The sequence below is a fragment of the Aphelocoma coerulescens genome, chromosome 18 (genome assembly GCF_041296385.1).
Source record: "Aphelocoma coerulescens isolate FSJ_1873_10779 chromosome 18, UR_Acoe_1.0, whole genome shotgun sequence".
NCBI classification, from domain to species: domain Eukaryota; kingdom Metazoa; phylum Chordata; class Aves; order Passeriformes; family Corvidae; genus Aphelocoma; species Aphelocoma coerulescens.
In genome coordinates this window covers 7,319,855-7,334,146 of record NC_091031.1, presented here as the reverse complement: position 1 = coordinate 7,334,146, position 14,292 = coordinate 7,319,855, and the positions used below count along the sequence as shown (strand labels likewise).

General features: G+C 45.4%; 2 protein-coding genes across 6 annotated transcripts in view; one reads left to right on the top strand and one right to left on the bottom strand.

The window, feature by feature from the left end:
* The window catches only part of TMEM94 (transmembrane protein 94), a 50,549-nt gene extending 46,472 nt beyond the window's left edge, over positions 1 to 4,077 (bottom strand). For 3 of the 4 annotated variants that reach the window (XM_069032741.1, XM_069032743.1, XM_069032744.1), the window contains exon 1: positions 3,987 to 4,077. The gene's annotated coding sequence lies outside the window, so the exon portion shown is untranslated. Of the gene's footprint in view, positions 1 to 2,341; positions 2,434 to 3,986 lie in introns of those variants that run through there. The other variant, XM_069032742.1, reaches the window with a different exon arrangement.
* Positions 4,078 to 11,912: 7,835 nt separating this feature from the next.
* The window catches only part of GRB2 (growth factor receptor bound protein 2), a 50,355-nt gene continuing 47,975 nt past the window's right edge, over positions 11,913 to 14,292 (top strand). Inside the window, exon 1 of one of the 2 annotated variants that reach the window (XM_069032303.1) lies at positions 11,913 to 12,012. The gene's annotated coding sequence lies outside the window, so the exon portion shown is untranslated. Of the gene's footprint in view, positions 12,013 to 12,129; positions 12,154 to 14,292 lie in introns of those variants that run through there. The other variant, XM_069032304.1, reaches the window with a different exon arrangement.

The window sequence follows — 14,292 nt, the reverse complement described above, 5'->3', positions numbered from 1 at the left end:
TTTCATGTTATTTACTGAAAATTCCCAACACAGATTACTCTACGAAAAATGATGGGGAGCGTGAACATTTCTCACTGCCAAAAGTGAATTCCTCAAGAACAGAAGCCTGATCTGTCACCAAGAATAGAAACACGGGGGAACAGATAATAACCAAAAAAAGCAGCTGCCTTGGAGAAAATGGCTTCGATTTGAGCTGATTGTTTTGATATCAGCAGAACCATACGGTCTTCCTACTCATGAGGAGCTGATGTCTGCCTGATAATTTGCAACATTTGCTTGATACATGGCCTTCCAAAGGTGCATCAAGTGATACTGTCAATTGCTTTGAGACCCACCGAGAGCAGGGAATAATTACAGCAAGGGAGCTGGCAGCCACGCTTCTTGGCTTCACTATCTGTCTGTGAAAGAGACTTGTCAGAATTTGGGCCAGCTAAACATTCTCTACCTCAATAACCCCAGATTGTAGATAGGAATATGTGTATGTGCTTCAGAGGGAGACTGTGAAGTAAATTTATTAGTATCTGTAAAGTGAGATCCTCTGAAATACTGCTGTATATGTGCTAAGTATTATCAACTCAGTAGCAGTCAAATATCTCATTTGAGCCTGGCTGTGAAGAATCAGGAGCTGATTTCACACAGGCTCTGCTTCCCTTCCTAAATGACAGGAATCAGAGAGAGGTCTATCTACACTGAATCACAAACAGGATCAAACTTGAAATGAAAACTTAAAGAGTTTGTCTTCAACTGACAAGTGTCTCTTGGAGGTGAAATTACTTTTTGTTTAAACCTTACTTGCTGAGAGTTTTCTAATAAAAAATATCTGACTGTTTCCTTCTTTCTTCAGCACATTCAGGACTTGCACACTGTACTGTTACAAAAGAGAGACATTGCTCAAAACAAAACCTGAGCAACAAAGAGGGAGAAGGGGAGTAGGGAATGGCTTTGGCACACTTGTAAGAGTCAGACCTTTGGTTTACTTACAAGATAAGATTGATAAAACAAGATGTTCCACAAGTGAAAGAACACTTCTATTTTTGTTTTCATTTCATTCTGGGGGAGCTGAGAAGCAATTATCAGAAGAAATATGATCAGAAGAATTATAAAGCTAATTTAGTCTACCTTATTGTTTCCACAGGGGCTGATACTGTCTCAAATTAAGGTATTGTCAATCTGAAAAGTATTTGCTGTGTTCATTTTTCTTTACTTGGTTAAAAAGAAAAAAGAGTGTTTGAGAATTAAAGGATTGCTTTATTTTTTCTGCTTGAGGTAGTGCCCGCCACAGAAAGACACAGCATGTACAGAGTCCGGATCAAAGTGAAAAATGCAACAAAAGGCACAATTCTGAAAGGTGGAAGGGCCCTTCCACCTTCTGCAGAGAGATGAGACATTGTTGTGGCATGATGTCTTGAATAGAAATTTTTACAGCAAATCTATGGAAGAATTCACTGCAAAAGTGACAGCTGTCATTCATCATAATGATATTGGTTATTATGGTAACCAGGATTGTATAACTACCTCCATCTAAAAAGAAGTAATCCTGAAATGTTAGAAAACTACAGAAAGACAATGGCCCAAAATAAAATTTAAAAAGCTTGCACTGTAATTATAGGACCTTTTAACAAATAATGTTTGCTGATATACACTGACTCAGAGACAAAAGTGCAGCTTTTCCTCTTAAATCTAGATTATAAATAAAGGTGTTGTATTCATATAGTAAATCTAGGTAAAAAAGCATTCTTACACCAGTGTTTGCCATTTGGAGATATTTGATAAACATTGTGCCAATGGGAAGGTGTTCTCTGGGAGTTCCCCAGAGCAGACTCAGCAGCTGAAGACCATTCAGACCAAGCTCAAACACCCACTCCAAGCACAGCACAGCCCTTACCTAGAAAAGGCACTGAGCAGCTCACAGATTGTGTATTTTGCTATTCTCACAAGCCCCATGAAAGTTTTATGATGAACATGTGTAGGATGAGCCATGCCTAGAAATAGGGCAGTGAGCTGCCTCATTCTACTGTGAAAGGAAAACAAGAACTCTCTGCAGCTCCTGAAGAACTTCCCCCCAGTCTTCACTCAAGAGTATTCCAGAGATCCAAACTGTCCTATTTAGTGTTCAAACAGTCCCATACATTACCACAGATGTAAACCCAACCAACCCAATGCAAACCCTGCTCCCACAGGTCCAAGTGCAGGACAATGCTGCCCAAGCCCAGGCAGGTCACTCTCTTTGGCCAACCCAACCAAAGGATTTGTCTTTTGGCCAACCCCCACATGGCCCCTGGCCCTGCTCCTGGCCAGTCCCAGCCAGCCACAGGGGGACAAAAACCCTCCCAACCCACACCTTCTCAGGGTTGTGTCTCTGCCTGGACTAGGTTGGTCTCTTGAGTACTTGCAGTGGCTTCCAGCACCTAATTTGGGTAGGGCTCTGACAGATCAAGCTGTAAACAGAGCTGTAATGTGAAGATTAGAGGACAAAGGTTTGTTTTCTTGCTTCCACCTGTGGCACCAACAATAATTTGTTTGGTGACCAAGGCTAGAAGCACTAATATCTTAATCCTCTCATCACATAAAAAATGTTGGCAAGGTGTTTGTTTAAAAGGTCATAGTTAAAAAGAATATTATGTAAATTTTTTTCAATAGGCTTGAATAAAAGATAGGAAATATAAACCACTTCTCAAAAGAACAAAACATATCTTGCATAAAATCAGCATGATGTAGCTATTTCTACATATGCCTATATTAGGCAGGCTTCTTGGAAAATAAATTTAGTTTGCTTGCTAGGGTATTCAATTTTACTATATCTGAGCAAGCCCTGTAGATTAATGCAGTACAGCAGCTGTTAAGTAACAGTTTGTTTATATAGAAACCTGCATTTCTAAGTAACCTCAAGTGTTTCATAGAGCTCGTGTACTACTATTCCATTGTGTCCCATTGTGTGTGAGCTGTCTGTTCAGCTAGGAAGTTTATTCTACAATTGCTGGGGGAAATTATAGGATTTTAGAGAAGCAGGCCTTAGTAGCTTCCTTTTCTGAGAAAACATGAACATATCTACAACTTGGCAGCTGCCTCAGGAAGATGGATGGGTGCTTATGCTCTCTGCTACTACCTTAGTAACTTCTAAGACTGGTAAGGCTAACTTAAGGAAATTCTTCCGAGGCACAAGAGTTCCTATGAAAACTCAGTGAGTGTTAAATGTGTAACTAAAACACTCTCCACTCCTGTCTATGGGTTTTCTCTTCCTATCTTCTGGATAGATAGTATCATCTAAGACAAACTTCTTGTGCTTTATGTAATGGGATTTTTTAAAGGGATTTGTTAGGCTTTTCCTTATCAATAACGGCCTGTGTTATCCTGATAGGGGAAAGCTCCCAAACGGACAAACAGAAGGAACTGCATGGATCACAGCTTTTGAAAGTAGAACAGGTGGACGTCTGGGGCAAAACGAAGTGTGCCATGAACTTCTGCTGATCAGAACACTGCGATGACGTAGGCACAGGAGCGAAGCGATATGAAAGAACCGGCTGGGCGAGGGCTGCCGCTATCCCGGCTGGAAAGGGTCTGGAAAACCTCCTGAAGGCCAGAATGTGGGACCAGACACTAAACCTTTACGCGGAGTATGATACTGCGGCTACGCGAAGCGCACCCTCGGCTGATGGGCACCCCCTGGCCTGGCTCCGAGCCCGGTGCCCCGGGGGATGCTCCGTGGCGCCGCGAGCCGGAGCCTGTCCCGCAGCTGTGGGAGAAGCCCCGCCAGTGCGCTGTGCCGCCAACACGTGTTCGGACCGCCTTTTGTGTGTCCTTTTCTAATTTCCTCTCCCTCCTAAGCCGCTGGGTACCGCTCCGGCGAGCTGCGAGCAGTGGGGCCGCGGGGCTGCGGGACCGCCGCGGGCTCTGCCTCGGGCCTCCCCAGCCGAGGTGGGGACCCCCGGCCGCGCTCCCCGGCGGGCCACAGCCCGGCCCTGCCCCGCCGCCCGGCCCGTACTCACCCGCCGCGCCGGGAGCTGCCGGCGGGGCCGCTCGCCCGCCGCGCCGCCGTGGCCGCCATCACGGTCACTGGCAGGCGGGACGCCCCGGCGCCGGGGGCCCGCGGGGGCGCTTCGGGGCCGCCGCAAGAAGCCGCTGTCTGGTTGGTGCGAGCCCGCGCGGCCGCCCGCACGCCGCGCGCTGATTGGCTGGGCCGCGGTGGCGCGCGAAGCCGGGCGCCCGCCCTGGCGGCAGGTCGGGGCCAGCCGTGAGGGGAGGCTGAGGGGAAAGGGCGGCAGCGCTGAGGGGCGGCGGACGGAGCGGAGACCCCCGGGCAAGGGTCACCCCAAGGCTGCTGGGGGGACGTCGTGGGGACGGTGGTGAGGGGCACTGAAGTGACTCCGGGGTGAAGGGAACGCAGGAGGGCATGGAGAGAGCCCGAAGGCGGTCCGTGGCCCGAGGCTCCATGCCCTCGTCAATGGCACGCCGTGGTGGGTGCCCCAGGGAAGGGGATGAGGGAGACCTTAGGCGAGTCCCTTTCCCGGGGCTGTGCCGCTGCAGGAGGAGGGTGACACCTGCAAGAGGAGGGTGACACCTGCAGATCTGCCTCTGAAAAGCCACTTTTGCCGTAGAGAACCAGCAGACTGGCAGTCTCGGGAGCTATGAGTTGAAGGCACACGCAGGGTGCCAGGTGCACAGGAAACCGTGGCAGGGACGATCACACAAACCTAGCCAGCCGGTAATCTTAACATGAAATCTAAGTCTCTGCCGAATCTCGAAAGGAAGTTAAAGGTTTGACACAGATGCCCCACTGCTGTCCTTTGCCTGCAGACATTTGGGGGTTGACTTCTGCATTCGTAGTGGACTGGATAAGTTGAAAAGATGTGTGTCCGTCAATTTTAATTCCTTTCCTATTCCTGTAATTTATTGTAGAGCTTGGGTTATCCCGAGCTGTGATGTGGCAGTTCCTACATGCGGTATTTTGTTACAAAACTCATGTTGGCTAGCTTGCTAAACTACAAATGCCAAAGCCTGGTGCAGTTGTTTGCAATTTTGTAGAAAGAGCTTAAGCTCTGCATTGTTTTCCCTGCAGATGCAGATAAGAATGTAGCATTTTAGCAGTGTTCTCCATACTCCTTTGAGACAGTTTACTTTGACAGTGTCTGGATACACACAGTGCAGGATTCTACAGGTGTGATTTCAGCTCTTTTAAATACAATTTTAATGAGGATAATCAAGGCCACCGAATTCCTGGATTTCCTGAGCTTGTCACTCTGAATCAGTTAACAAAAACCCCCACAACACCTGATGCTGAAAGTGGTTTTGGTGACTTAGAAGGAAACAAAACGGCAGCTCTGGGGAATTGATGGCGTAATTTAGAGACAGTACAAGGAAGGAAAAGGAGATAAATGTCCTACTTCAAGTGCACTAACACAAAATCATGAGTTGTGCTTAGTGCTGTACAGGCATCTCATTAGTTCCTCTTTAGACTGTTCTACCCTAATAAAATCTACTTAATTAGTTGAAGGTTTTAAATAAAAGCTCAGAGTAAAGATGTGTCTTGAACAGAGGTCTAGATTCTGCGTTATTTTGCCTCTGACATGAATTCCCTGTGGATCTTAAACAAGCCCCTAATAAACCCTGTTTTCACTCACAAGTATACTGTGTATAGAATTTCTGTCAGTGAAATGTGCACTTACAGAGGAGGCAGGCTGGAACTTTAACCTGTTGGTGCCTTTATTTCCTCCTTGGTAAACCTGATCTAACTGCTCACCTCAGAGACCTCGTGCTTGCAGAGCGTTGAGAATAAATGAGAAACATCAAAATGCATTATTACAGGGGTGGTTGGAGGAGCAGAAGAAACACCCTTGAATTGGCCAGTGTTGCTACGGATTCAGAAATAGGACAGGTATCCAAAGAGCACTTTTCCCATGTATTTTAGGAGTGGATGACAAAGGGAAACTTGAGGCAAATGTTGTGAAGCACTCAAGAGGCACTAAGCTGGTGTGATTTTTGGACCGGAGAACTTTGCTGTAAAGACTTGTTCCACAGGACAGTGCTCAAATCATCATCCTCTCTATTTTTTAATATTACAGAATTGTGAATGAATGATAAAGCCAGCTAATGTTAGCTCGGGATGTTTATAGCAATGTAATATTTTGGTATGGAAAAAAACACAAATCAGTCCATTTTGCCTGCAAATTAAGATCACTTCCCATACTTGCTTCTAAATAGCTCTCAAAACTATTCCTTGAGTGCCTTTTTTCTCCACATCCTTGTATTTCTTGGAATTGTGTAAAGGCCTCCGATATCATTTTGGAAAGTGAGCTTACAGAAATGAAACAATGCAAACCCATGTGGGTAGTCTGAAAAAGCTTCATTTCATGCTCTCCATGTCTCAGCGCAGGGATCTGCTGGCTCCTCCTGGGGCCACAACATATGGGCAGAGTCAGGGCTCAGTTTGCCGTGAGCTTCCGCCTGGAACAGCTTGTGGAGCCCGGCAGATCCACGGGAACTATTTGACCTCCCTGCATGTGCCTTTCACTCGGTCCTCACCAGGGTGGCTGCTTCGGGTAGAGCAGACATGAGAATTTCAGTAGGACCACTTTAAAGCAGGTATTGTATGCAAAAAAAACCCCAAACCTTTCTTTGCCTTTTTTTTTTTAGTTAAGCTCTCTGACAAAGTGTTGAAGTTGCATTTTAATCAGTATTTGACAAGTAGAGTTTCTGAACAGTAGTGCAAAATAATTTAAATATAACTAGATCAGTGAGAAAATTTTGTATTGTTTAGAACAGGCAGTTGCTGTTTGTCTGATTCCCCCACCCCTTTGCATATTTCATGACAGATGCTAAGAAATGACTATATTTATAATGTGTGTAATGGAAAAAGGAATTGAAAGGGGAAGATTGATACAAAAGCTGCCTGAGTCTTAAAAATTAAAAGGAGTAGTTGAGTTGACCACCACCTTTACCAAAGCTGAAGGGAAGGTATTTCATTTTAGCTTAATTACATTACTTCCCACCTCCTCTGTATTGCTTAATAAATAAGGGACTTGCATGTAATTCAATGTCTAATTATAAAAAATAAAAGAGAGAGATTCTGCCTTTTTGTAATAAGCAGCATCTGCTTTGTTTTTCTCCAAACTGAGAGGTAATTGAACTGACAATTCCAGGCTGTCCTGAAAATGACAAATGACTGGATTGGGAGTAGGAAGAAAGCAGAAGTCCTTTTGTACTAAAGAAAGGGAGATGGCACACTATAGTGGGATCTGGTTCCCTTTTACAGATCTCTTTCAGAGCTTAAGCAGCTCTGGGTGACCCCGGCCAACTGATTTTATTGTTTACTTTCTTAATGTCAGTGACAGCTATTGCAGGTCCCAGGTAGAACAGCCTTTCCTACATAGTCAGTTTTGTTAATCTTGTCGTTTCTTCTTTGTGACCATAGAAACACAGGCAATATGGAAAAGAATCTGCTTTTATTACATTCAGCTTGAGTGGAAGACTCATGGGTAGTTTTGGTTTGGACCTTTTTTCTGCTAGTTTTGAGGCTAAGTTAAGTTTTCTTGTCTCCTAGTCTATAAAAGTCAGAACAGCCCCTGTTTGTCTCACATGGTGATTAAGCTGCTTCACAAGTGCTCTTGGGATCTGTAATGAATAAAATTGTGAAGCTGTTCTGGCAGATCAGCTGTTCTGTCTGGGTCACAAGCACCAACACTTATTGATTGCACTTGGGCAGATTTAGAGAGACAGACAGTTGTGATAACAGTTCAGGCTGTGTGTGAGAAGTCAGAGAAGAGCATTAGGAAGGATTCAGCTGGCTCAGAAGTTAAAAACTACCAATTCTGTTCCTAATGCTGCTGAACGCTGGCATTAGTTTATTGTATGGCTCTAGGCAAGCCCTCTATGCCTCCGTTTCCCTGTTTGCAGAATATGGATATTTACATGTTTATATGTGTACACATCTATTATCTGTTATCATACATCTTTTCTATCCCTTTGATATTGTTGTCTTTAGCACTAAGCCGAAGCTGCAAATCAAAATGAGACCAACTCACCAATATACAGCAAAGTAGTTACCCAATTCATTCATTATCCTGCTCTCTAAAGAATAGGCACAGAAAACACACTTGGACGGGGTTTTTGCCTTAGCTTTGCTGTCTGATTCCCTAATTAGTCGGGTCACACAATGTTCCAAATATGGGCATGTGGGGAAATCCTATAGACCAGAAACCTAAAGCTTGAATTAAGGTTTTAGAGAAATTCTAGTAATAGCAGTTAAGTCTTGCAGAATCCCTCCTTGGTGTCCATTTTAATATGTGCTGACAAAGGAAGGGAATTTGTTGCCAGTTCTGTCTGTACGTGGTACCTGCAGTTTTGTTCCAGTCTGTGGCCTGACTTTAGACTAGAACCTCAGTGTTAGGTTTTCTCAAGGTATTCAGCATCTTCCTAGAGCAGGTCATATTTGTTGCTCTTCAGGTGCAATCAGGCATGTTTGAAGCAACTTTGTTCCAAAAGACCCAAATATGTAGTAAATGGAGTAGTTTTGGATTTTATGGCTAATGTCCCTGGTTTGATTAGCCCATTGAGGCCAACATGGATTGATGTGAGAAGAAAAAGGCACGAAGGTAATATTAATGCAATAAATCTCAACAGCCCCATTCCCAGCATTCCCCATTCCCCTGTGTTGTGCCTACATTCCTGTCATTCCCCCTGTGCCGCGCCCGCTGTATCCCTGCGCATCTCAGAGGTGCATATCCAGGCAGTCCCTCCACAGCTGTCAGAACAGTCTTGTGGCAGTAAATTTTCAGCTTGGAAGAAAATTGATCGGGGTCTGTCTACATCTATTCCACATTCCCTGTGGCAGAATGTCTGATTTTCCATGGGAGCAAGCTTTGTGTCCTGCTTCATACATCAGGCTGCTTAGATACAACTTACACACAATACATATAGTGTTACCCTATACAAACTGCAGCAGTACAACGCAGAATCACAGTGTGACATTTTGAGCATCTTCAGATGTGCTGAGCCAGTCAGGGGTTTGCTTTAAAAAAAAACCACTACAATTCTTTGAAAGCAGGAAATGCATCAGAGGAAGAAAGGTGCATATTATAAATGTATTTCATTACAATTATTGTGCCAGATGCCTTTAAAAAAAACATTGCAACAAACACAAAGTTCCTTAAATTGTCAGTAGTGTATTATAGTTCATGATGATGACAGATCCTCATGTCTGAGGAGAACAGACTTAGGAACATGGCATTAATACGAGTATTCCAAGCAGCAATTTTAAACCTTGAGCGGCTGCTTGACCCATTTTAATAAATATTCCTCTGATCTATTGATAGCAAAACTCATACATTTATTTCCCCAGACTGCTCTGAGAAGTTTAAAAAGGTATCAAAAAGAAATATCAGACACAAGAATTTTTCTTACCGTCTTAAAATACTCAGAGCTAATCTTGGATTATATTTTATCACTATTAACTGTCATAGAAAATTCAAGCTATTCCTAGACTGCAAAAAAAAAAAAAAAATTGAAATCGAACCTTTAGCAAAACAATGTCTCTGTTGCCTTTTTCACCCTTGCTCACAGCTATGTCAGGATTTTGGCTTTTGCTGTAGCAAAGCTGCATGGTATTGCACAATAAGTTGCGTGTTTCTATAAAGTATTAACTTGTTTGCAAGCTGGGGAACATTCTACATGGATCGGTTTGCAAGCAAGTACATCTCAGCAACTCCTCAGTCAGGAGTATCTCTCTGTAATGCTCTAATCTCTGCTATTTCTGAAATTTGTTGCTTGTTTGATTTTCTAGGACTGCCCTTTTACAGTCAGGCAGCTGCAGCCCCATAAAGAAGCTGTCATTCAACTGGCAGCTGTTGGCCATAGCTGGCTTTTCAAGTCCAGCTAAAAGTAGCTCATATAACTTCTTTGAGATGTTATTTAACTTACAGAAACTTACTGAGAACTTCTGAATCCCCATCTTGAGGGCATACATGAAACCAGAGATTCTGTAGGACTGTTCTAGGAACAAGTACTGGGGACTTGAGGGATCTTGGAATCTAGCTCCAATTTCATCAATCTTTGTGTCACTCTAAATGAATCACTTCTGCATCTGCAGAAAGAATGTCTGGAACATTTGTAACATCTCAACTCCTGAAGCTCCTTTTCTCCACCCTGTCCAACTTTTTTTATGAAGTATGGGGAGAACTAACACCTTCCCCCAGTACCCAAATCTGGGAGTAAGTTAAAACCCCTTAAAGACAATGCTGTTAGGATGAGAAAATGATCTTGCCAAGGATTTAAAGCACAAATTTCATCCAATCTTTATCAAGCTGCTTAAGCATTTATAATGAGAATGTTAGCAGGCAATGTTTACAGAACATGATTTGTAAGCCAGATTGCCTGAGGTTGTGGTAAATATTCTGATGGTACTCCAGTCTTGGTATGGATGTAACCATAACCCCCTTGCAGAGTCCAGCTGGGAAGAGCAACCAGTGTCATGGTTTATTTTTAAAAAAAGGGTTTAATTGGAGGCTGAAAATGTGCATCTCTGTCATAAAACAAAATATCAGTTACCTGTGCCTAAATTGTAGACTTTGGTCCACAATAATCCTAAATTTACACGAGCCCAGCTGTGAGCTCTGCAGCTGATGTCTACACGCTGTGGTTGTGCTGTGCTTCGACTGCCCACTTCCAGTCTTGGCGTCTTTTTGCAGACAGGGAGTGAGGAGGGATAAACCCTGTAGTAGCTCATCCCTTCAGGGGGTAGGAATTAAGTCCTAAAAAGCTTCTTGTTCAGAAATCACCTTTCCTCCCTAAAGCCAGAGGAAAGCTTTTTTATTTCCTTTATCGAAGGATTGAAGCCTGATGTTTACCTGAGCAACTGCTTTCGCATATAATTAAGAGTATTTTCAAGCTAAAAGAATGTCAGGAGGGTCATCCATGCAAACCCAACATTAGTTGCCTGTGCAATCTGAATTTTGGCCTCTGTGGATGCTGTAATTGCCATGTATGATCAAACTGTTTGTTGCCACACCACAGGTGCCTTAATCACTGCTCAGGAGGGATGTCAGTCGTCAAGTAATGGCTCACCAGGTGTTCTTTGCTCTGAGCCTGGTGAGCAGCTCTGCACCCCTTGGTGTCTGCTCAGACATTGCTGGGACAGGCTGGCGTGTATCTCTGGTTGTTAGAGAGCTTCTAAATCAATTCCTCCTTGATGGCTCCATGGTGTGGTAGATGGCCCTGCCTTACAGACAAGTGGAGACACTGACAAGTTAGGCAAGTACTTTGCAAAAAGCTGGTATGGTTTCTCCTCCAGAAACCGGTAATCAGGGCCTCCTCCTTGGGGTGTTAACAGAGCCCCGATTGCAGAATCAGAGAATCAATTTGGTTGGAAAAGACCTCTGAGACCAGCGAGGCTAACCTGTGATCCAACACCACGATGTCAACCAGACCATGGCACTGCGTGCCACATTCAGTCTTTCCTTAAACACCTGCAGGGACGGTGCCTCCACCACCTCCTGGGCAGCCCGTTGCAGTGGTTAATGACCATTTCAGGGGAAAAATTCTTCCTGATGTACAACCAGAACCTCCCCTGGCGCAGCTTCATTTATCCTCTTGTCCTATCCGTAGTTGCCTGGAAGAGCCCAACCCCCGCCTGGCTACACCCTCCTTTCAGGTACGCCGCCCGGCCCGTGCTGCTGCGCTGCTCGGATGCTGCCTCTCCCCGCTCGCTCCTACACGAACCCCGCGGTTCCCGGGGGGCTCCCGGGGCGGATGCCCGGGGCTGGGGCGGCGGCAGGGCAGGTCGATCGGGCGCTGCGCATGCGCGGGGCGTGCCCGCGCTCCGGACGGGGAGGGGAGCGCGCAGGCGCCGCTCCCGCGGAGGGCGCTGACAGGGCGGCTCTCGCGAGAGTTGCGGCGGCACCGGCGGCGCGGCGGGCGGGGGGCCGGGCCGGAGCCGGAGCGGCGGCTGAGGCGGCGCTGGAGCGGCGGCCGGGCCGGGCCGCGCGGGGCCGGGCAGGCGGCGGGAGCGCCCAGCGCTGCGCGGTGAGTCCGGGCGTGTGGAGGGCCGCCGACCACCGTCAGCCCCCGCCCACCGCGGGCCGTGCCGGGGCGGGGACGGGGGGGGCCTCACACGCTGAGTCCCCGGTGCCGCGGCCTGGGCCCCGCGGTGCTCCGCTCTCCCCGGTGTGTTCCGCAGGACTCGCCTCGGTGCCGGCCCCGTATCCCACCGGTCCCAGGCCTGCCCGGGGCGCGGGGGGGTGGAGGGGATGCGGGCTCTGGCGGTGGGGGGGGTGGTTGAAATAAGCTGTGGCTGTAGAGGCGTCATCTGCTCGGCGAGATTGCCGGCTCACGTACAGCCCTCCGTGCTGGGGAGCACCGGGCGGGGGTCGCGTTCCCCTCTGCTCCATGGCTAGGGAGTGCTGGCTCGTAGTGGTTCTTGGGGTTTATCTTTTGTGTTCCTCAAAAAGAGTTCCATAACTTCAGGTCGCTTCCAGAGGTTAAAAGGCTGCGAGTACCCTGTAGGCAGGATAACATCCCTACCGCACTGTCTCCAAACACCTTTGGGGTCGTGCTTCAAACGTGAGTTTCAATGATGGAGAAGGACGGTTTTCTCTTGTCCTTTTCCTTCTCTTCTGAACTTCCTGCTTGAGATCCAGTGCTGGTTTTGTGGGATAAGGTTTGACTTGCCAATGTAGTTTCAAATAATCTGTAGAAGACAAGGATGCAGCCTTGTTAACTCCCACAACATCTGACTCAGACACCTCTTTTATAACCTACAGTGCAAACTATTCTGTAGCACAGTTAATAACTGCAAGAGCAATTCACAGATACAGTGCTTAGGGAAGTTAATTCTTTGTTTCAAAAATGATTAAATACCTGGGGTCAAGGGACAAAATCTGAAGGACCACAGATGGTTAATCAATCTTCAAACACGGTGTTGTTTGTAAACCATTTCTGTGCAAACTTTGGATATTGAGAATTTGTGCCAAAAAAGACCTTTCAGTTGCTATCATCTGTTACGTTGATTGTCATGCCGTGTTTTGAGTATTTCATAATACCGGCCAAGCTTGTAACATTTAAAGCAGTTTTAGACAGTTTAAGAAAAAAAAGAACTGCCAGTAAATAAATTCTGGCGGAGGTGAAGTTTTCTGTTACCTGATAAAATGTTTTGATCTGATAAGTATTATCTGTGCTTTGTGCTGTAGCTTAGTTTTGTAAGTGATATCTCGAGTCTGGCGCTGAAGGAAGTTGAATCATTTTAAGCTGGTAGATCATTTGTGATCCTGAATGTTCTGGGGTTTATATGTTGATAATTTAATTTCAATTTGACTTTGTGCCTTTATTATGTTATACTTCCTTATATGGCTAATTTGAATTAGTGTTCTGCCCCTATAATTTTTACTTTCTGTTCTTTTGTCTAGAGCCTGACACTCCATTTCTGCATGTCTTCCAGATGATGTATGCACACATTTTTCTTTCCACCACCCTCAGTAATGTTTTGTCCTAAAACAGCTGATGAAGTTTAGGATCCGATTCTTTCCAAAATCTCCCAATGAATCTATCTTCTATCTTGCCTCTCTTTGGCTTTTCTAAACTGTCTGTTGTTCTATTCCTGCCTGTATCACTTTCCAGAAGAGTAGTAAAACAGTGAAAGGAGAACAATGAGAAAGCTCTCTATTGTTTAAAAACGGTGCTGTTTCTAAGAGTAATGTAAAAAGCCCACCTTTGCCTGTGTGCTTTTTGAAATATCTGTTGAAGTGAACATGAGAATTGTTTCCTGTTGGCCACAACAGGGAGGTTTGTATTTATAATTACTTTTATTCCCTCCTGAGCTGCAGCACTCCTGCTAATGAGCATTTACTGTTGGCTGCATCTGCTGCCTTTTCTTCCTCTCCCCCCCTCCCAGTACTTTTAAGAGCAAAGGAAGTCTTACCCCAAGTCGCAGTAAGGTGAGAGACATTGATATTTTGAGAAACCTTAGTCATTTCTCTACCAAGATCATCTGATAAGTTTTGTAACATGTAATCCTTGTATTCATATATTGGCTGTTAATTCGTTTATACTACTCTTACTCCATTTGCAGTCTGTGGACTGGGTTCACTACAGTAACGTGTCCTGTTGCACTGCTCTCTGCCTGAAGCAGATACAGCTATGCTTTTTCCCCCCCCCCCCCCCCCCCACAGTTGATTTGTTAATATTTTAATAACTACATGGCTGAATGTCTGTAAGAACTTATTAAATAAGACTGTGAATAGCAAATGCTTCCTTAGGACACTGTAAGGGAATTATGCCTTGACTTCACCTTTTCTAACATTTGCTGCA